The sequence below is a fragment of the Taudactylus pleione genome, unplaced genomic scaffold (assembly GCF_031769625.1).
Source record: "Taudactylus pleione unplaced genomic scaffold, aTauple2 ptg000329l, whole genome shotgun sequence".
NCBI classification, from domain to species: Eukaryota; Metazoa; Chordata; class Amphibia; order Anura; family Myobatrachidae; genus Taudactylus; species Taudactylus pleione.
In genome coordinates, this window is record NW_028284730.1 from 10,909,432 (window position 1) to 10,932,013 (window position 22,582).

At 47.0% G+C, this 22,582-nt stretch overlaps 1 protein-coding gene across 2 annotated transcripts in view; it reads right to left on the minus strand.

Moving 5' to 3' along the window:
- LZTS1 (leucine zipper tumor suppressor 1) overlaps window positions 1-20,856 on the minus strand; it is a 36,032-nt gene extending 15,176 nt beyond the window's left edge. Inside the window, exon 1 of one of the 2 annotated variants that reach the window (XM_088443249.1) lies at window positions 20,769-20,856. The gene's annotated coding sequence lies outside the window, so the exon portion shown is untranslated. Of the gene's footprint in view, window positions 1-19,292; window positions 19,350-20,768 lie in introns of those variants that run through there. The other variant, XM_088443250.1, reaches the window with a different exon arrangement.
- Between the last annotated feature and the right edge of the window lie 1,726 nt (window positions 20,857-22,582).

Genomic DNA, 22,582 nt, shown 5'->3' on the forward strand with positions numbered 1-22,582 from the left:
TTTTATGTGATTTTAGCTGTTTTTATGATTTTTTCTTAAAAAATCCAGATCCAAAACAAAAAACAAAACACGGAGGGCCGGTTTTGGCAAAACCAATCCAGATCCAAAACCAGGGGAGATACAGATCCAAAACCAAAACACGGGGGTCGGCGCACATCTCTAATCAGAACACATAATTTAGAAGCGAACCTTCTTATCCATAAATCATCAAGGTGGACAACTGAAGCTGAAAGCATGGTGTACTCTCTGATTAAATACAGAAGGGCAGACTCAAGTTGTGGAAAGGAATCCAAGGTTCCCAGACCTTACAGAAAGAATTGTATTAGTTGTTCAAAAGGCCAGTCATTTATTTTATATGGAAAACAAAACAGATTTTCTTTAAAAACAAAATTCAGAAGGGTTGGAGGGACAGGAGGTTTCCAACTGAGATAATATGGCAAATAAATATATACTTATATATAAGTATAAAAGTAGCAGAGTAAATGGGGAGAGGAGCCAAAAATAGTTAGAAAAGTTTGATACATGGGGCCAAATGTAATAGGGTGTCTGTTTTGGTAAATTGCAAGTTTTATGTTAAACTCACACTTTTTCACAACTCTCCCATGTAATAGGATGTTAGTTCATTAGAAGTCGCATTTTTTCGGCGTTACTAAAAATCGCCATTTTAAAATTCGCATCCAGATGTTTTGCTATTTAAAACAATCAAATCGCCCAATGTAATAGGGTGCGAGTTTCAAACTCGCAAAAAGAGTTTACAGAAAAGACACAAAATAATAGTCCAGCTTCAGGAAAGCGAGTATATCCTGAGCAGGTCAGAGTAACACAGAAACATGCACATATCCATGAGACAGGGCCGTAACTAGGGTAGTGCGGCCTGTGCCCTGGCACAGGGCACCGCAGGACAAGGGGCGCTGTTTGGGCCTGTCAATTTTCTGTTTATTATCATTCTCACTTGTACAGTATCTTATATCATCCCCAGCATGTCCTGGCCTCCCCTATCTCTTCCATGGCCCTTCCCCATGACGCCATTCCCCTTTTTTGGGTGTGTTATGTCCATATTTGAAAAATGGGGGAGGCGCCATTGCTCTTTCTGGCACAGGGCACCAAAATGTCTAGTTACAGCTCTGCCATGAGATACGTGCATGTTTTTGTGTGTACTTATGAAAATAGTTTTGTGTAAAAAAAAAAATTACGTGTAGGGGTCCCCTGTATATTAAGTACCAGCACAGGGCTTTGCTGAGCCAGTCCTGGTTGTGGAAAAACAGGGGAAAAAATTAGTAGGGGTCCCCTGCAATTTCCATAACTAGCACTGGACTCTTTCTAGTGGGGGATTAATGCCACAGCCAAGGAAAACCTTTCACCGGTTTCCCCGGCCAAAACATTAACCCTGACAGCTAGTCAGCCCAGGCCGGGGATCCCTGGGGAGGTGGGGGCCCCCCAATAAAGGGGTTCCCCTCTCCGGGGCACCACAGGCCTAGGCTGATAGCCCAGGGCTATCTCAGGCACACCTGGCTGGTGGATGCCGTGTTGGTAGTGTAGTATTGTGTAAAAATTAGAAGTGTTAATATTGTCTTTAGCTGTGGTACTATACGTCCCAGCAAGCCTTCCTCGCATGCTGGTACTTGGAGAACCACAAGTACCAGCATGCGGGGGAATTAGGGTCCCACTGGTACCTGTAGTTCCACAGACAAATAAATACTTAAATAAAGACAAGACACACCGTGAAAGTACAATTTTATTAAAACACACATGCATGCTCACACTAACACACATACTCACCTAATGCCATCATGTCTCCTTCTCCATTAGGCATCCAGGGGGCTAAAAAAAAAAAACGGAAAAACCCAAAACCATGCCGGACAGGAGGAGTGTGTTTCCACATACCTTTCCTCCATGTGAATGACTGGGGCCCACGTGTGCTCAGTCATTGCAGAAGCCACCAGCCAATCAGCGGACGTCTCTGTTGGAGCTGCTCACTGATTGGCTGTGTGCGGTCAGTCTGTCTCCTCCATAGACTTCAATGGTGAGAAATCTCCATTGAAGTCTATGTGGGAACCGTGACATTGTATCCAATGATGTAACCACAAGGTTACTTGAGGTGAACCTTGTGGTTACATCATTGGATACAATGTAGTGGTTTCCACCATTGTCCCCTGTTTTTTCACAACCAGGACCGGCTCAGCAAAGCCCTGTGCTGGTACTTAATATACAGGGGCCCTCTACGAATTTTGGTCCCTGTATTTTGACACCCAGGACAGGTTGGACAGAGCCCGGGGCTGCACATCATTTTTTTTTTCAAAACACAGACAGAAGCTGTCATGGATCTCACTGATCTGTGATGGCTTCTGTATAACTGTAAGCGAGTTTTGGACTATGTAAACTGACACCTTTTAATGCGACTAGCATTAAAAGGTGTCAGTTTACATAGTCAAAAAGTCTCTTAGATTTGCATAGTGTAGTAGCCTCGAGCTGAAAAGTTTGCAGGCTATTAAATTTGCAAGTCCCAGCGCAAACTCGCACCTATAAAAAATGCGAGAAGGTGCGAGTTTGTGTTGTTACCAAAACAGACACCCTATTACATTTGGCCCAGTACATTTGATCTATCCCTTCTACTCAGTCTCTGTGAGTCTATCCTCTCATGATTCACTTCTTCACCTCACTAACCATTCATTTCCTATCTCTACCTCTGATTCCACCAACCTCCCTTTTCTCTACTTTTCGGTGTCCCCCAATGTTCCGTCCTTGTCCCCTGCTCTTTTTCACTTTGCACTACTTACCATGGAAACCTCTTCAGCTCTTACAGTCTCCAATACGACATCAAAGCTGATGACGCTCAAATATACATCATATGGTGTCTCCCTGCTATCTCCTCCAGGATGTCCCAGCACTCTATCAAACTAAACTTGACCAAAGCCAAACTCACTGTTTTCTGCCCTGCTCGGAACCCTAATCTTCCCAGCGCTCTTTTTCATTTGACATCTCCCACTTGATTGCTACCTCTCCTTCACCCCTCAAATAAAAAGAATTTTCACACCTACCATTTTTACCTCTGCAGCATCTCTAGGGTCAGGTCCTTTCTCACCCCTGATGCCACAAGACATACATCCATGCACTCATTACTGTCACGCCTGAGGGTTGAGATTGGTCGGAACAGGTGGGAGGCTGAAGAGGAGACTTGAGAGGCGTGAATGAATCTGGGTGGCTTGAGCCAGTACTTCCTCATATGTTGATGTGAGGAGGTAGAGGAACTGCAGTGGGTGATGAGCCTGAAGGCAAGGACTGGAATGGAATGTCTTTATTATACAGCAGACTGGAATAAGAATTGAAAATGATGATATTGGACTGAGGGCCTGATTCACTACTGAACGCAACTGCGATAGTATGCTAATCCATTGCAATCGCTATTCCCTCGCAGCACTACACAAGTATGCCCACTTTACTTACCACACATCCGTAATGTTTAGCAAGACTGAGAAACCATCGGTACAATCGAGCACCATCGCAGCCTCACGCACACTTGCTCAAGGTCTGACCAGGAATTTATTTATTTATTAACAGTTTCTTATATAGCACAACATATTCTGTTGCGCTTTACAAGTGTAAACATTACTAGAACAAAACTGGGTAATAACAGATATATAGGTAGGAAGGCCCAATCTATTGCTAACAGCCACGCATGCTAGGAGACCTCATACTGCATAGGCCATCGCAATTTACGCACGCCCCTGCAACGGCGTTGAAACGCACTGGCACGCTTGCATTCGCCCGAAAACCTACTTGTCACTACCCACAAATGGGACTTCCTGTTAATCACTCTGCGATGGGTCTGCGTAGTCACTGCAATTGCAGTCCCGATCGCAATAGCTAGTTTGCGCACTGCGTTGCATACACTTGTGCAGAATGCAACAGTCGGACGATTGCGTGCGTATTAGCAACTGCGTTCCTTGCTGAATCAGGCCCTGAGACTGATGATGTGGAACTGTTGATGAGCTGAATAGAATATAATTGGAATTGATGATCCTGAATAGATGAGTAGGATTAGTTTGAGAAGGATGATGCTGAATTGATGAGTAGGATCGGTTTGAGACTGATGATGCTGAATTGATGAGTAGCATCGGTTTGAGACCAATGATGTTGAATTGATAAAGAGGATCGGTTTGAGAGCGATGCTTGGAGATATTAGATGGGACCGATGTTTGTAGGTATGAACAAGTCTCAGTGGAATAACCAGACTGGAGTAGAGATGCAATTGGAGACTTGAGTAACCAGACTTGGAACTGGAATCATAAGGACTGGAACCGTCCAGATACAGAGTACCTTGGAGCTTAGCACAGAGCTGTAACTTCAGCAGAAGCAACGTTGTACTGGCAATGGGAGCCAGTCAGGAAATGGAATTTATAGAGGTAGATCCCCAGGGATTGGATGCTGCGATCAGCTGGTCTGGGAGCAGCACTCTAAGTGAAGGTAGAGCGTCAGGTGACCGAGTCCAACATGGCTGCGCCCATACTGTGGTTTTGGATGGAACTTTGGCATGCAGCTTATGTAACATCATGCTGAGGAGACACGCTGTGAGCAAGCGGTTGCGGAGAGCCTTCTCCACACTCAGAGACAGAACCCTGAGTGGACTGGGCTGGAACAGCACAGACAGACCTCAGTATCAGCCGGGAGCGATGTGCAGCGTGAGCGGACCTCTGTGCTATCCGGGAGTTATGCACAGTGGACCTCATTCAGAGCCACTCGCAAAAAATGCGAGCGCTCGCTCTGAATGATGGCAGCCGCATCTCCAAAAAGAGCCGGCCTCCTGGCTGCTCGCTAAGCTGTGGATGACCACCCACAGCTTTAGCAAGCGGCCAGGTTGATGGTTGCGATGGTCAAGACCATCGCGACCATCGGGGCTTGCGACAAGACCCTTGTGGTAGGGTCTCCTCTGCCGCAAGCCCCAGAGAGCTTCCGGCTCTAATAGAGCCGGAAGCTCTCACATTGACATCACTGCTGCCCCACTGCTCTCCCACTGACATTAGGGGCCGCCCACAAACGGCAGGCATTAGTTTGGGAACGCCTCCGTTTGTGAAGCCACCCCCCCACCACGCCTACAAAACGGGGCGAGCTGTCGATCACCATTGACAGCCGCCCCTTTTGTAGTGAGCCCCGGTGCGAGAGAATTTCTCTCTCGCTCCGGGGCTTGCGCAAGCGCAGTGCGGCCGCTGTTGCTGTGCACAGAGCCTAACATATACCCGCTTGCGAGCGGGTCTGAATGAGACCCCCAGTGTGAGCAGAGCGCTAGCCAGGGCAGACATCGGAGAGGTAAAAAGGTAGAGTCCGGAGTGTGACAATTACTTCCTCCCTTGACTAACTTGTAACCTCCTCCTCTTTGACCTTCCCCGTTTTGCCTTTCCTCTCTTCAAACTATCCTGGATGCTGCTGCTTGAACCAAATTACTCTCTTACCTCTCAGCATGAGCTTGCCATCACTGTAACCTGATTTACTGCCTCCCTATTTGAGAGTCCAGTTCAGACTTTTCACCCACACATATAAAGCTCTTAATCACTCCTTCCCCTCATACATGTCCAAATTCATACAGTATCTGTCCTCACCCCCTACTGCCCCTTTCACCATACCTCCTCTCATGCCAACCTACAAGACTTCTAATGCTCCATTCCCCTCCTCCGGAACTCACTCTCAGACTTTCTCCCAGTCTCACCAGCTGCACACTAAACACATATTTTACTAGCCCTCTTCCTAAATCTCAACTTACCTCTGTACCATTGACATGCCTTATTCCAAGTTCACCCTCCGGGATGCAATCGGGAAGCCGGCTGACATTATACCGACAGACGGCTTCCCGACTGTCATATCCCGGATGTAGACGCTGCTCATTTCACCGACGCCGGGAGACCGGCGCCTGTCATCCCGATCGAAGGGATGCCGGGCGCTGTGAGCAGACAGCCGCAGGGGGGGGAGGGTTAGGTTTAGGGCTCCCGGGGGGGACTTAGGGTTAGGCACCCCCTCGGGGAAGGGGGTGGTTAGGTTTAGGCACTTAGAGGGGGGATTAGGGTTAGGCACTTGGGGGGGAGGTTAGGGTTAGGCACCCCTAAGGGATGGTTAAAGGGGTAGGTTAGTACTTACTTACCTGGGGACGATGAGGATTTCCAGCGCTGTCTGGCTGCCGCTGCCGGGATCCGTTCCACTGTCGGCCTGACGCTGCCGGGAATCGAACTGCCATGCGGCCGGCAGTATTACATACCGATTCCCACCCTCCAGCTGTTCACTCCTCCATTTAGTATGCAAGCTCTCATGAGCAGGATCCTCTTTCCTCATGCTGCTTCCTTAACAATATCGAAGCCATCTGTGTGTTACACTTCGTACTCCTGTGCCTGGGTCTTGCATGGGTTTCAGGTGTTCTGCTAGTAATAAGCACTCTAATTGCATGAAGGGTTTGACACCCTGACTGATTTAGTTCCCACCTGACTCCCTATAGCTATTGCCTGTTGTTCACCTTTGGATTGTCAGAGTATCATGTCTCTTTCCTCATTCTAGTTGGGCTTCTGCTGATACTGGGGGTCATTCAGACCCGCTCGCAAGGGGGTCGATGTTGCTCCACTGCGCATGCGCACGATGGAGGGAACTCCGTCGTGTGCATACGCGAGACCCGGATAGCGACGGGCTCTCCGTCGCTCCGGGTCTCGCACCAAAGGGGGCGTGCTGTCGATGTTGATTGAGCCAAAATCACTCCAGGGCTTGCGGCAGCGAGACCCTACCGCAGGGTCTCCGTCGCAAGCCCGATGGTCGCGATGGTCTTGACCATCGCGACCATCATCATGGACGCTCGCATAAGCTGTGGGTGGTCACCCACAGCTATGCGAGCGTCTAGGAGGACGCTCCATTTTCATGGAGGAGGGCCCTGATTCAGAGCGAGCGCTCTGGTCAGAGCGTTCGGCTCTGAATCAGGCCCACTGTTCAGGCTCCATCTCTGATGATCTTCTGTGAATCCGTGTAAGACATCTGCTGCCTGAGACCTAAGTCCTGTATTCTGTCTGCTGGTGATTCCAAATCTGCCTGGCTGCCTGCGGTGATTACTGATCTGGTCTGTTCCCCTCTAGTGTTTGTTGATGCGGCCTGTGACCTTCACCTCCCTTGTACCAGCTGTACACTCTCTTGCTCCTGTCAGCGTGTGGTATATAGTAGTTACACCTTCTTTGACCTTGTTCTGTGTATTACTCTGCCTGAAGTTTCCTTAGACTATACTGGACATTACTTCACTCCTATGCAGAGCCAGGATTAAGACCTCATGGAGCCCTAGGCAAGCTATTGGTTTGGGGCACTCCAGCTGGTCATCCTTCTAGTCGGTAAAATGAAGCAGCGGGCACGCGTTGAATATGTGATTTTTTTTTAAATGACTCCCTCTAAGCGCTATGCAGAGGCTAAACTACCACCAGTGACGCCGGTGCATTGCTTCAGGGCCCCTGAGGAGTAAGGGGCCAGCCGTGCCACACGCCACTCATCGGATCATCGTTACTGGGCAGGAGCTGCTACTGGTGACTTGCGGAGGTGATCTTGCGAGTACTGCAGGCGGGCGCAGAGTGCCTCTTCATGTCCTCTCATCATCACCCCTTCATCACCATTTGCCTCTCCCTGCCAGTCTATCCATCACCCTCTGCCTCTCAAGTCACCTTTTGGCCATCATCCTCTGACTGTTATCCTTAATGCAGGAGGCTTGACTCGATTTTCGGGAACCTCCCGGCCATTGCAGGAGAGTAGGCAAGTATGGACTGGGCTGGGCAGAACAATAGGAGTTATTGTGCAGTAAACAGTAAAGTAATGCTTCACTTCCAAAATATTGTTTTATATTATTTTTATATGATGGATATGAAGCTGTGTATTGGTATACAGCATACTGTAGGTACACAAATGTATATAATCACACAGATACCGCATTACTACTGATATAAATCATATATTTACATGTAATAGTTACATGAGATGCTGAATATTCTGATCTGGTAATATGCAAGAAACACCATGAAAGGCAGGAATTTGTATCATATAATAATAATAATAATATCCTGTGAACTAGCACAAGGCAATAGTTTGTCAATCACAAAGGCCACAGTAAAAATACACACATTGTACGCTGTGTTCCAAGCTGCGCACTCTCAGTTTCCGTGGCAACAGGAAGTCTGACGCCTTCTGAAAAGACCAGGACAATAGACTCTGCTGACGTGCAGGGAAAGGGTTAAACTGAGGGAGGTGTCATTGAATTATCAGCACTGCCAATGCCAAGTTTGGGGGGGATATACCATGAGATTACATAGATGCATAATTCATTCATCAGCTTTTTGGTGACTAGCGGTTATATGTCGTTATTCGGCTATTCATAAGAACTACAAACCCCAGCATGTCAAGCCATGCTGGGATTTGGAAACGTGGGAAGGATGGGGGCACAGCAGTGGCTTAACTCTGTTCTATAGTGTTTAGGCTCTGCCATGTCATTCTCCTGAGGCTCCACTGAATTGTTGCTGAAAAGAATCAGTATTAATCAGCAGGAAAGACAGCAGCTCCAAGTGGCACCTTGCCTCTCTCATGTTTACTAATGGCCTCGCTCTTCCTATTAGGGGTGAGCGGGTTCGGATTTCTGAAATCCGAACCCCCCCGAGCCCCCCCGATCCGAGTCCGATCCGAGTCAGGCTCGACTTTTCCCGCCTGACTCGGATCTGAAATCGAGGCAAAACGTCATCTTCCCGCCTTCCGAGTCTCGCGGGTTTTGGATCCTATATAAGGTACACACGTCGGCGCCATTTTCTCACTCGGCTGTGGACAGTGAAGAGGGAGGGTGGGAGTTAGGGCTGTGTAGTGTAGTGTAGTGTAGTGCTGCTGTTGTCCACTACTTCAAAGTCCATAGGGGCTGGCTGTGTTGTGCTGTGCTGCTGTTGTTAATAGGGGCTGTGTCCACTACTTCAAAGTCCATAGGGGCTGGCTGGACTGTGTTGTGCAGTCAGTTCTCCATAGGGGCTGTGTCCACTCCAAAGTCCTGTGCAGTGTCCCAGTCCTAAAGGGGTGCTGAAGTGTTGTCCAGGGGGTGCTCTGTCCATCAGGGGTGCTCCCCCCAAGTGCTAAAAAAATAATATATTTTCTGTGTTTGTGAATTGTGTGCGCAGTAGCCGCACGTGCATCAACAAAGTAGTGCCAAGCGTGCGCCTGTGTCATAAGTAAAGGGCCGGCTGGCTTGACCGTTAAGGGTGCTGTAACCCCCGAAAGTACACTCCAGTCCAAACCAAAAAAAAAATTATTTTCTGTGTTTGTGAATTGTGTGCGCAGTAGCCGCACGTGCATCAACAAAGTAGTGCCAAGCGTGCGCCTGTGTCATAAGTAAAGGGCCGGCTGGCTTGACCGTTAAGGGTGCTGTAACCCCCGAAAGTACACTCCAGTCCAAACCAAAAAAAAAATTATTTTCTGTGTTTGTGAATTGTGTGCGCAGTAGCCGCACGTGCATCAACAAAGTAGTGCCAAGCGTGCGCCTGTGTCATAAGTAAAGGGCCGGCTGGCTTGACCGTTAAGGGTGCTGTAACCCCCGAAAGTACACTCCAGTCCAAACCAAAAAAAAAATTATTTTCTGTGTTTGTGAATTGTGTGCGCAGTAGCCGCATATGCATCAACAAAGTAGTGCCAAGCGTGCGCCTGTGTCATAAGTAAAGGGCCGGCTGGCTTGACCATTAAAGGGTGCTGTAACCCCCAAAGTACACTCCAGTCCAAACCAAAAAAAAAATTATTTTCTGTGTTTGTGAATTGTGTGCGCAGTAGCCGCACGTTCATCAACAAAGTAGTGCCAAGCGTGCGCCTGTGTCATAAGTAAAGGGCCGGCTGGCTTGACCGTTAAGGGTGCTGTAACCCCCGAAAGTACACTCCAGTCCAAACCCAAAAAAAAATTATTTTCTGTGTTTGTGAATTGTGTGCGCAGTAGCCGCATGTGCATCAACAAAGTAGTGCCAAGCGTGCGCCTGTGTCATAAGTAAAGGGCTGGCTGGCTTGACCGTTAAGGTGCTGTAACCCCCGAAAGTACACTCCAGTCCAAACCAAAAAAAAAATTATTTTCTGTGTTTGTGAATTGTGTGCGCAGTAGCCGCACGTGCATCAACAAAGTAGTGCCAAGCGTGCGCCTGTGTCATAAGTAAAGGGCCGGCTGGCTTGACCGTTAAGGGTGCTGTAACCCCCGAAAGTACACTCCAGTCCAAACCAAAAAAAAAATTATTTTCTGTGTTTGTGAATTGTGTGCGCAGTAGCCGCACGTGCATCAACAAAGTAGTGCCAAGCGTGCGCCTGTGTCATAAGTAAAGGGCCGGCTGGCTTGACCGTTAAGGGTGCTGTAACCCCCGAAAGTACACTCCAGTCCAAACCAAAAAAAAATTTATTTTCTGTGTTTGTGAATTGTGTGCGCAGTAGCCGCATATGCATCAACAAAGTAGTGCCAAGCGTGCGCCTGTGTCATAAGTAAAGGGCCGGCTGGCTTGACCATTAAAGGGTGCTGTAACCCCCAAAGTACACTCCAGTCCAAACCAAAAAAAAAATTATTTTCTGTGTTTGTGAATTGTGTGTGCAGTAGCCGCACGTTCATCAACAAAGTAGTGCCAAGCGTGCGCCTGTGTCATAAGTAAAGGGCCGGCTGGCTTGACCGTTAAGGGTGCTGTAACCCCCGAAAGTACACTCCAGTCCAAACCAAAAAAAAAATTATTTTCTGTGTTTGTGAATTGTGTGCGCAGTAGCCGCATGTGCATCAACAAAGTAGTGCCAAGCGTGCGCCTGTGTCATAAGTAAAGGGCTGGCTGGCTTGACCGTTAAGGGTGCTGTAACCCCCGAAAGTACACTCCAGTCCAAACCAAAAAAAAAATTATTTTCTGTGTTTGTGAATTGTGTGCGCAGTAGCCGCACGTGCATCAACAAAGTAGTGCCAAGCGTGCGCCTGTGTCATAAGTAAAGGGCCGGCTGGCTTGACCGTTAAGGGTGCTGTAACCCCCGAAAGTACACTCCAGTCCAAACCAAAAAAAAAATTATTTTCTGTGTTTGTGAATTGTGTGCGCAGTAGCCGCACGTGCATCAACAAAGTAGTGCCAAGCGTGCGCCTGTGTCATAAGTAAAGGGCCGGCTGGCTTGACCGTTAAGGGTGCTGTAACCCCCGAAAGTACACTCCAGTCCAAACCAAAAAAAAAATTATTTTCTGTGTTTGTGAATTGTGTGCGCAGTAGCCGCACGTGCATCAACAAAGTAGTGCCAAGCGTGCGCCTGTGTCATAAGTAAAGGGCCGGCTGGCTAGACCGTTAAAGGGTGCTGTATCCCCCGAAAGTACACTCCAGTCCAAACCAAAAAAAAAATTATTTTCTGTGTTTGTGAATTGTGTGCGCAGTAGCCGCACGTGCATCAACAAAGTAGTGCCAAGCGTGCGCCTGTGTCATAAGTAAAGGGCCGGCTGGCTTGACCGTTAAAGGGTTCTGTAACCCCCAAAGTACACTCCAAACCAAAAAAATATATATTTTCTGTGTTTGTGACTTGTGTGCACTGTGGCTGCACGTGCATCAACAAAGGAGCAGCGCCAAGCGTGCGCCTGTGTCCCATAAGTAAAGAGCCGGCTGGCTCATTTCTTAAAGGGTGGTGTAACCCACAAAGTGCACTACTCTCCAGCAAAAATAAAAAAATATTTTCTGTGTTTGTGTGCGCTTTAGCCGCACATATATATATCAATATAACATAAATGGAGGACCAAACTTTCTCCGATAAAAATAATATAGGGAAAGATCAAGAACCACTTCCTCCTAGTGCTGTTGCTGCTGCTGGGAGTTGTTCATCATCCCAGAGAGGAAGTAGGAACATCACTACTTTTACTAAACAATTGACCCTCCAACAGTCCCTAGCGATGAGGATGAAGTACGACAGCAGTCATCCTGAAGCAAAACGTATAACTGAGGCCTTGACTGCTATGTTGGTGTTAGACGTGCGTCCGGTATCCGACATTAGTGCAGTGGGATTTAGACAATTGATGGAGGTAGTGTGTCCTCGGTTCCAAATCCCGTCTAGATTCCACCTGCATCCTTAAAGCAGCAGCGACAAGCGTGCGTCTGTCTGTTAAAGGGTGGTGTAACTCTCAAAGTGCTCCAAAAAATAAAAAACTATTTTTTTAATGTGTTTGTGACTTGTGTGCGATGTAGCCGCACTTGCATCTTTAAAGCAGCAGCGACAAGCGTGCGTCTGTCTGTTAAAGGGTGGTGACACCCTCGAAGTGTGCTACACAAACAATAAAAATATTCTTCTTCTTTTTTCTGTCTTTGTGAATTGTGTGGGCTGTAGCCGCACCTGCATCCTTAAAGCAGCAGCGACAAGCGTGCGTCTGTCTGTTAAAGGGTGGTGAACCCTCAAAGTGTGCTACACAAACAATTAAAATATTGTTCTTTTTTTTTTCTGTCTTTGTGAATTGTGTGGGCTGTAGCCGCACCTGCATCCTTAAAGCAGCAGCGACAAGCGTGCATCTGTCTGTTAAAGGGTGGTGACACCCTCACAGTGTGCTACACAAACAATAAAAATATTCTTCTTTTTTTTTCTGTCTATGTGAATTGTGTGGGCTGTAGCCGCACCTGCATCCTTAAAGCAGCAGCGACAAGCGTGCGTCTGTCTGTTAAAGGGTGGTGACACCTCAAAGTGTTCTACAGAAACAATTAAAATATTGTTCTTTTTTTTTCGGTCTTTGTGAAATGTGTGGGCTGTAGCCGCACCTGCATCCTTAAAGCAGCAGCAACAAGCGTGCGTCTGTCTGTTAAAGGGTGGTGTAACTCTCAAAGTGCTCCAAAAAATAAAAAACTATTTTTTTAATGTGTTTGTGACTTGTGTGCGATGTAGCCGCACTTGCATCCTCAAAGCAGCAGCGACAAGCGTGCGTCTGTCTGTTAAAGGGTGGTGACACCCTCAAAGTGTGCTACACAAACAATAAAAATATTCTTCTTTTTTCTGTCTTTGTGAATTGTGTGGGCTGTAGCCGCACCTGCATCCTTAAAGCAGCAGCGACAAGCGTGCGTCTGTCTGTTAAAGGGTGGTGACACCCTCAAAGTGTGCTACACAAACAATTAAAATATTCTTCTTCTTTTTTCTGTCTTTGTGAATTGTGTGGGCTGTAGCCGCACTTGCATCCTCAAAGCAGCAGCGACAAGCGTGCGTCTGACTGTTAAAGGGTGGTGTAACCCTCAAAGTGTGCTCCACAAACAATAAAAATATTCTTTTTTTTTTTCTGTCTTTGTGAATTGTGTGGGCTGTAGCCGCACTTGAATCCTCAAAGCAGCAGCGACAAGCGTGCGTCTGTCTGTTACAGGATTACATCAGTGACAGAATCCAAGTAGGCATGTCAGACAGTCCGTACCTGTACTGGCAGGAAAAAGAAGCAATTTGGAGGTCCCTGTACAAACTGGCTCTATTTTACCTGAGTTGCCCCCCCTCCAGTGTGTACTCCGAAAGAGTGTTTAGTGCAGCCGGGAACCTTGTCAGCGAAAGGCGTAGGAGGTTGCTTCCACAAAATGTGGAGAAGATGATGTTCATAATCCAGGGAGACCAGCCTCCAGGACGTACAGAGGGACCTGTGGTTCCTGCAGGGACGAATTAATACTCTGTGAGGATGAGGATGTACACACTGAAGAGGGTGAGGAATCGGTGGATGTGGAGGATGAGGATGACATCTTGCCTCCGTAGAGCCAGTTTGTGCAGGGACAGATAAATTGCCAGCTTGTTTTGTGGGGGCCCAAACGAACCAATCATTTCAGCCACAGTTGTGTGGCAGACCCTGGCGCTGAAATGATTGGTTTGTTAAAGTGTGCATGTCCTGTTTATACAACATAAGGGTGGGTGGGAGGGCCCAAGGACAATTCCATCTTGCACCTCTTTTTTTTCTTTGCATTATGTACAGTTTGGGGCCTAGTTTTTCAATGCCATCCTGTCTGCCACTGCAGTTTCATGCCTAGATGGGTCACGTGTTTGTGGCGCCCACTCGTGTCGCTTAGCATAGTCATCCAGCTACCTCGGTGCAACCTTTTGGACATAAAAACACTATTGTGAGGTGTGAGGTATTCAGAATAGACTGGAAATGAGTGGAAATTAAGGTTATTGAGGTTAATAATAGCATAGGAGCAGAAAAACCTACAAATTCTGTGATTTTAGCTGTTTTTATGCTTTTAAAAAAAAAATACAGATCCAAAACACAAAACCCAGAACCCAAAACACGGAAGGGTGGTTTTGGCAAAACCAATCCAGATCCAAAACACGAAGAAAGATCCAGATCCAAAACCAAAACACGAAAAGTGGCCGGTGCACACCCCTACTTCCTATGCAGATTCTTGCATTATTCACCCCAAATCGACCGATTGTTGCTTACTGCTCATGCGTTATGGATCGCAGTTCGCGAACTGCCACTGCGATCGCAACGGCTACGCAGACCCATGGCAGAGTGATTGACAGAAAGTGTCGTTTGTGGGTGGTGACGGGGGGATGGGTGGTCGGGAAAACGCAGGCGTGCCAGTGCGTTTCAATGCTGTTGCATGGGTGTGCATAATTTATCCACTGCTATACCACACGCAGCCTGAGGCCTCATAGCGTGCGCTGAAGTTAGCAATTCCTGAGTGAGGTCTGACCTTGCCTTAACTTTGTGTATGGGTTCGATGGTACTCGATTGTACCGATGTTTTCGCAGGGAAACAGTCGGGAAGCCGATGGACGGAATCCCGTCCGCCGGCTTCCCGACTGTATAATGCCGGCAAGGGTTAAATGACAGGTGTCGAAATCCCGACGCCTGTCATTTTCCCAACGCCGGGAGACCGACACCCGGCTTACCAATTGAAGGTAAGCCGGGCGCGTCCAGCTGCGGGTGGGGGAGGTTAGGTTTAGGGTTCCTGGGGGGGACTTAGGGTTAGGCACCCACCCTGGAGGTTAGGTTTAGGCTGGCAGAAGGGGGGGTTAGGGTTAGGCACCTAGAGGGGGGATTAAGGTTAGGCATTTAGGGTGGAGGTTAGAGTTAGGCACCTCTAATGGAGGGTTAGGGGGTAGAATAGGTTAGTGAATACTTACCTTGGGACGATCGGCATTTTCATCCTTGTCGGGCTGCTGCTGTCAGGGCCGGCAGTAAATTATACTGAATCCGTTTTCGCAGTCTTGCTAACCATTACGGATGTGCGTGTAGGTGAAGTGGGCGTCCTTATGTAGTGCTGAGTTTGCATTGCGATCGCTAAGGATTAGCATACTATCACAGTTGAACTGCGTGCATACGCTATATTGCCATCCGTAGTGAATCAAGCCCTCCAAGCCGTACAGCTCTAAGCTAGTCTCATTGGCAGCTGATCTTTAACTGTGGCGATAATTGATTTTCTATCTCTGCCATAAGAAATGATTAATAAATAGACCCCTATATACTTTGGAGCTATTTAAATCAATTAATAGTTTAATACATTGCAATGACTGAACATTTGGTGAGACTCTAAAAATAAACATCACTTGTTTGCCAGCATGGATATGCTCAGATATGACATACATGTGTATGCCAGACAGGGCCGGATTAAGGTTTGTGGGAGGTGCAGCGCAACTAAGCCCAGGTCCATCTCTTCCATCGGGCTTGTTGGGCAGTTGCCCAAGGGCCCGAAGCTTCTAGGGGCCACCAACCCACCCTCCTACAGCCGCGAGTACTCACCTCAGTCCCAGTTTCACTTATCTTCCGGCTTTAGACCAGTCAGACAGAGGGCCTGATTCAGACCCGCTCGCGAGCACTGAGCGCTCGCAAGCAGGTCGATGGTGGGCCAGTGCGCATGCACACGACGGAGCCGGCTCCGTCGTGCGCATGCGCGAGACCCGGATAGCGACGTGCAAGCCGTCGCTCCGGATCTCGTACCAAAGGGGGCGTGCTGCCGATGGTGAGTGACAGCACGCCCCCTTTGGTGGGCGAGCTGGGGGCGTGGCTGCCCAGAAGGAGGCGTTCCCATGGGAACTCCTACCGTCTGGGGCCGGCCCCACTGACATCACAAGTGATGTCAGTAGGAGTGCTTTCGGCTCTGTTACAGCCAAAAGCACTCCAGGGCTTGCGGCAACGAGACCCTACCACAAGGGTGTCGTCGCAAGCCCGATGGTCGCGATGGTCTTGACCATTGCGACCATCTTCCTGCCTGCTCCCTATAGCTGTGGGTGGTCACCCACAGCTATGCGAGCGGGCAGGAGGCCGTTCAAAAAAAAAATAGCCCGGCCCTGATTCAGAGCGAGCGCTCTGTCAGAGCGTCCGCCTCTGAATCAGGGCCAGAGTCTCTCTGCATGTGTGGGAGGTCTGATGGGCATGCAGGAGGGTTTAATTGTAGTGTCCATTTACATTTTTTTTCCCGTGAATGGGTGGGTAGGGGCCCCATTGCATTGATTTGCCCCTGGCCCACACTGCTGTTAAGACAACCCTGACTAAGCCCCCTACCTATAAAATTGTCAATATGATATGCTGGTGATGTTATTAAAAAGTATAATGCATAAATACTCCTGCTTACTGTAGTGCGTCCAGTTCACATTATGCAGCAGTGCCCCCCCATGCTGGTATGTAGCTATGTGTGGGGGCCCCTAGGCGACCACACCTTGCCACCCTGCTGTTAATCCAGCACTGATGCCAGACTTACAAAATTTATTAGATCCTGTTCTGTAAATTGAAAAAGGCAACATTTTATAGTTAATTGTAGTGCCCTTGGGACACACTTGCAGTGCATGTTTTCCATAAATCCTTGTTGGAGCACAGGTATATTCACAATGTAAAATATCCACAGGAGTTTTTTCTTAATTTCACTTGCGATTCTGTGAGTAGTCCTGGAAAGCATGTCCTGTGTTAGTGTGTCCAGAGCAGGGACGTATCTACCCATTGGCCAGGATGGCATTCGCCAGGGGTGCCGGCCAAAGGGGGGGCGCCATCCAGCAGTACCACCAGCAGCAAAGGGGTGGAATCAGGCCGGGACTACCAGGACCGGAACTAGCGGCTGTGCAGCCACCGCTAGTCCCCCGGGCCCCACAAGTGTACGGCAGACCGCAGTGAGAGCAGTCTGCCCTACACAGTAACAAACACACAGCCGCTAGCGGCGGCAGTGTGTTTGTTATAGCAGCCAGCCAATGAGAGTCAGACACTCTCATTGGCTGCTGCGTCCACAGAGGGAGCCGGCTGGAGCTCACTCATGAGCTCCAACTTCCAGCTCCCCCCGCAGCAGATGATGGGAGAGACATTGTGACGTCTCTCCCATAGTGCAGAGCGGGCCGGGAGGAGTGGACAGCGGCATTCGTCGGCAGGAGCGGGGATCAGGTAAGTTGTGTTTTTCTGTGTGTGTAAGAATGGCACGGGGGGGTGTGTGGCTACTAGGGGGCACTGTATAGGGGGTGGCCGCTACTGGAGGCACTGAATAGGGGGGCCACTACTGGGGGCACTTTATGGGGGACTGGCCACTAGTGGGGGCACTGTATAGGGGGGACTACTACTATTGGATAGCGCTTCCCAGGGCTATTTTTCTGGAAAAATAGGTTCAGGAACTGTGGGTGGAGCTACAAATATATATATATATCAATAGGTAGAAAAAGGGGCACTTACCAGAGCATTTCAGCAGGCAAAAGTCGATTTATTGCTTACATGTGTCGATGTTTCGGTCAGCCATGACCTTTATCAAGACCACCAACAAGGCAACAGTCGTACAAAAAACAGCATCTTTGGACATATACTGTTTTGTGCACGACTGTTGCCCTGTTGGTGGTCTTGATAAAGGTCATGTCTGACCGAAACGTCGACACATGTAAACAATGAATCGACTTATGCCTGTTGAAATGCTCTGGTGAGTGCCCCTTTTTCTACCTATTGACTGTATTATTCTGGATCAGATCTCTGCTCCAGGGGGAGCACCCCAACAAGCTGCCTATGATGAGGATGTGAGTGCGGACACTCTCCTGGATGGATATATATATATATATATATATATATATATATATATGAGAGAGAGATATCGATCTTCGCTGTGACTGCCAGTCACGCTGAAGACAGGCAGCCTCAGGGGGAGGTGTCTCCTCCCCCTGGGACTGCCAGTCCGGCAAAATGTAATAGCCTGCGATGATATCCTAGCAAGTCTGGCCAATTATTTAAAGGGGCAATAATTTAAAAGACAAACCCAGGTTGGTATTGGCTTTTAAATTATTGGCGCTTTAAAATACGGTCTAACTCGCTGGAATCTAATCTGTGGCTGCCTCTCGCAGGCAATTCCGTAAGACCCATAAGGGGGTAATTGTGAACAGAAGGGTTGGTGAGCCCTGGCTCAGAAAGAACAATAAAACCCGGAGACAGGTTAGGTAGAACTCTTCCAGGCAGGCAGAGAGCTCCCACACACTCCTCCGTTCAACTCTAAGAAAATCTCCTTGTCCCTGATTTTTAAACTGTATAGTCTTAGAGGTAGCTGTTCCTCCCACGCACACTCTGTGCTGTATGAGTCAGGCTGGAGCAAGCATCAGGGACAGGAGCCACTTACCCAGATCATGTCAAACCCTGACAGCATCCTATGGCAACAGACCCACACATTTAAAAGAACACCCCAACATTTAGGAGGTCTTCCTCAGCTGCTTACTATAGCAAGCCCAATAAATTAATTATTTCAAACATAAGCATGAACAACCTACATTGTAATTCGGAATGAAGTGAAAAGGTTTCTGAACAAGAACATTTCATTTTAGTATAGTAATAAAAAGGACTAATTAATAATAACACTTAATCCTAGTAATAAACTACAGAATTGTATAAATAAAAAACACAGGTGTGCTTTAAAATCTCCAAATAATAGCATTTTGGGATTGGGTTCTATTGCAAGAGGTCCTAGATTCCTGAAGGTCAAATGTTGATATATATTTATTCTCTTGCAGTAGTCCTGAATCTAAAAAAAATAAAATAATAATAATAATAATAATATTATTATTATTATTATTATTATTATTATTATTATTATTATTATTTTATATTGGTTTTCTAAATATAAAAGCACTGATTTTTTTTTTACACCCTTTCAAAAATAACAAATGCTCCTGATAATTGTAAGGACAATATCCACATTTGCCCCAGTTATAACATCACCCCGGCCCCCAGACACCAATATCCATAGATGCTGAGGAGAGTTGCTCTTTTAACCACTCTTATGACAGAGACAAGCAGCACATTATCTCTCCTGCTACAGACCAGAAATAATGACTCTACTAATTCTCCCCATGTGAGAGACACACAGTACATTAACATCTCACCTCTCCCTCGCCGAGACCACACGAACATTGCTGATCCCTGATTCCAAAGCTCTTCAGTACATCACTCCATTAATCCCTCCCCACCTGTAACCTGCAGACCATCCCTCCATTAACCCCTCGGTTTGTGCAGACTTACTCTTTCAGAGCTGAAGAACAGCCTGAAGCTTGGCTTTGAATGAGTCTGGATATGTTTGTTTACATTATCTAGCAGATATAGAATATATTTCATTAGTAACACCATTCCTAGCAGAGACCACTTCCACAAATAGGAACGGCTCAGCATCAATCCATTGACGTCTTCTCTAACAGAGCATTATTCCATTAACCATTCTACTAACGCAGGGTATCTTTGTTCAAGATAGTTGCTGAAAGATAAGCAGAGCATTACTATATATAAGCCAAAATAGATCCACTGATAGTTTTATTAAGATTAACACATTTTCCATTGAGCTTTACAATTGAGGAAATTGTTGCTGCAGAGCATTTATACTGCCAAGGTTCTACAGAGCATTGCTCCTTTAATATTTTTTACCAAGATACATACTGTTTAGGACCAAAGAAGTGATGTGCAGAGCATCACACTAAAATCATCTTGCAAACACCATTCCATTGCCATTTCCATTAACATAAACCTGCAGAGCATAATTCCTTAAAGACACCCACTAAGACAGACAGTGTCAGTCTGTGGTACCAGCCTTCTTCCAAGTCAATTTACCTATCTCAGCTGATTTCTCCATCATACCTGAACTACCAGATACCTTCAAGCCGGAATTCTGCACAAGGCTAGTTGTTGTGGAACTACAAGTCACAGCATGAACAGCTAGCTGCATATTATTACTTGTAGTTCCACAACAGCTGTAAAACTAACCTACCCCTGTTCCAAAGACATGCAGAGCATTGCTCCAATAACCCATGCCCACTTCCATCCACACCTGTGTGCAGAGTATTAATCCTGCCTACCTGCAGAATGTTGCTCCCTTTTACCCATGCAGAATTTTGCTGCCTCCATGCTATTTATTAAAGTATTTCCCCCTATTCCTTCCCATCCTTCAGGCATGCAGAGCATTACTTACTCCCCCTCATCTATGCAGAACATCAACTTTTTAGCAAGTGATCTCTATCCTCTCCCACTGAACAATGTCTCAGTGCCTCCGGTTTTAAATTACAGACTATCACTCCTCTATAGTATTGCTAGTTGGGATTTATGTACAGTATCGCCAACTGAAGAGTGCACTCCTGAAAAGGTTTGTTCTCTTTCATCTGTTCATATGAACTTGTCTCTGCATTGAGAATCTTCTGCACAGTTATGGAAAGCATTGCTGCACGGCACCATTCCCAATTTCTGTGCTTGGTAAATCACCATTGCAAAGTACTACATGCAGCCTTTGGCTCCTTATTATAACTAAAAGCATTTATCCTGAGACCACAGCTGCCCCCCTCTACGCAGAACAAGCTCCCATTACCCTCTTCACTTACCTGCTCCCATTTATAGCTGTCAGTCAGAGGCCAGACCTGTAGCTCAGAGGATGCGATTATTATCCACTGACAGCAAAGTCTGGTAGCCAAATTGGCAAGTAGCAATGAGGGGTTGGAATAGGATTCAATCTTCTCTCTGATTGGCCACAGATAAAGGCAGCATTTACATAAAACCCCATCTACCTCCCACACACTTAGCTTCTCCTATGCTCCCTCACACACTCAGTAATATTTCACATTTCCCACTTTATTCTGCTTAATTACCAGCACTCACTTCACATTTATTTTGTTTTACATTCAATCATAATTTCTATTCTCTATTTTATCATGCACGCCGCCCTCGGTCTATTATACTTTCCTTCCTGAAGCACTAGCAATAACAGGCTATCTGCAGCTACAGATTCAGACTTATTTTCAAAAAGATAAAAAATGCTTATTGCCATAACCTAAAAAGGATAATAATTATAAATCAGACTGTTGGAATGTTTACAGAGAAATTGTAGTACATCAGTCATCTGCACAAGTGGGAAGTCAGTCTACACTCACACCACATTCACACTACACTCCTCCCCAGTTTACTTTGTAATCCCAACTATGTTCTACTATCTCACTGCTCACATTCTGTATTTTGTTATCCCTACCCATAGTCTATTCTGTCACTGTCATGCTGCACACCTTCATAACTCCTCTCCATGTTCTCTCCTTACCCTCTGATGCTGCACACCTTCATAACTCCTCTCCATGTTCTCGTCTTACCCTCTCATGCTCCATGTTCTCTCCTTACCCTCTTATGCTGCACACCTTCATTTCTGCACACCTTCATTACTCCACTCCATGTTCTCTCCTTTAGGCCCCCATACATCAGAGATTGATTGCAGCAATCATGCAATTTGCAATCGATTGTGTATAAAAATCTTTCCCTTTTTCAATCAATTGTGGCAATTCTGCAATCGATTGAAAAAGGGAAAGATTTTTATACACAATCGATTGCAAATTGCACGATTGCTGCAATTAATCTCTGATGTATGGGGGCCTTTACCCTCTTATGCTGCACACCTTCATAACTCCTCTCCATGTTCTCACCAAACCTTCTTATGCTGCACACCATCATAACTCCTCTCCATGTTCTCACCTAACCTTCTTATGCTGCACACCATCATAACTCCTCTACATGTTCTTCCTCCCTCCCTCTCATGCTGCTCATCAACATAATTCTCCCCTTACCCTCTCATGCTGCACACCTTCATAACTACTCTCCATGTTCTCCCCTTACCCTCATATGCTGCACACCTTCATAACTCCTCTCCATGTTCTCTCATTACCCTCTGATGCTGCACACCTTAATAACGTCTCTCCATGTTCTCCCCTTACCTTCTTATGCTGCACACCTTCATAACTCCTCTCCTTGTTCTTCCTCCATCCCTCTCATGCTGCACACCTTCATAACTCCTCTCCATGTTCTTCCTCTCTCCCTCTCATGCTGCACATCAACATAATTCTCCCCTTAACCTCATATGCTGCACACCTTCATAACTCCTCTCCATGTTCTCTCCTTACCCTCTCATGCTACACATCATCATAACTCCTGTCCATGTTCTCCCCTTACCCTCTCATGTTGCACACCTTCATAACTCCTCTCCATGTTCTCTCCTTACATTCTTATGCTGCACACCATCATAACTCCTCTCCATGTTCTTCCTCCCTCCCTCTCATGCTGCACATCATCATAATTCTACCCTTACCCGCTGATGCTGCACACCATCATAACTCCTCTCCATGTTCTTCCTCCCTCCCTCTCATGCTGCACAGCATCA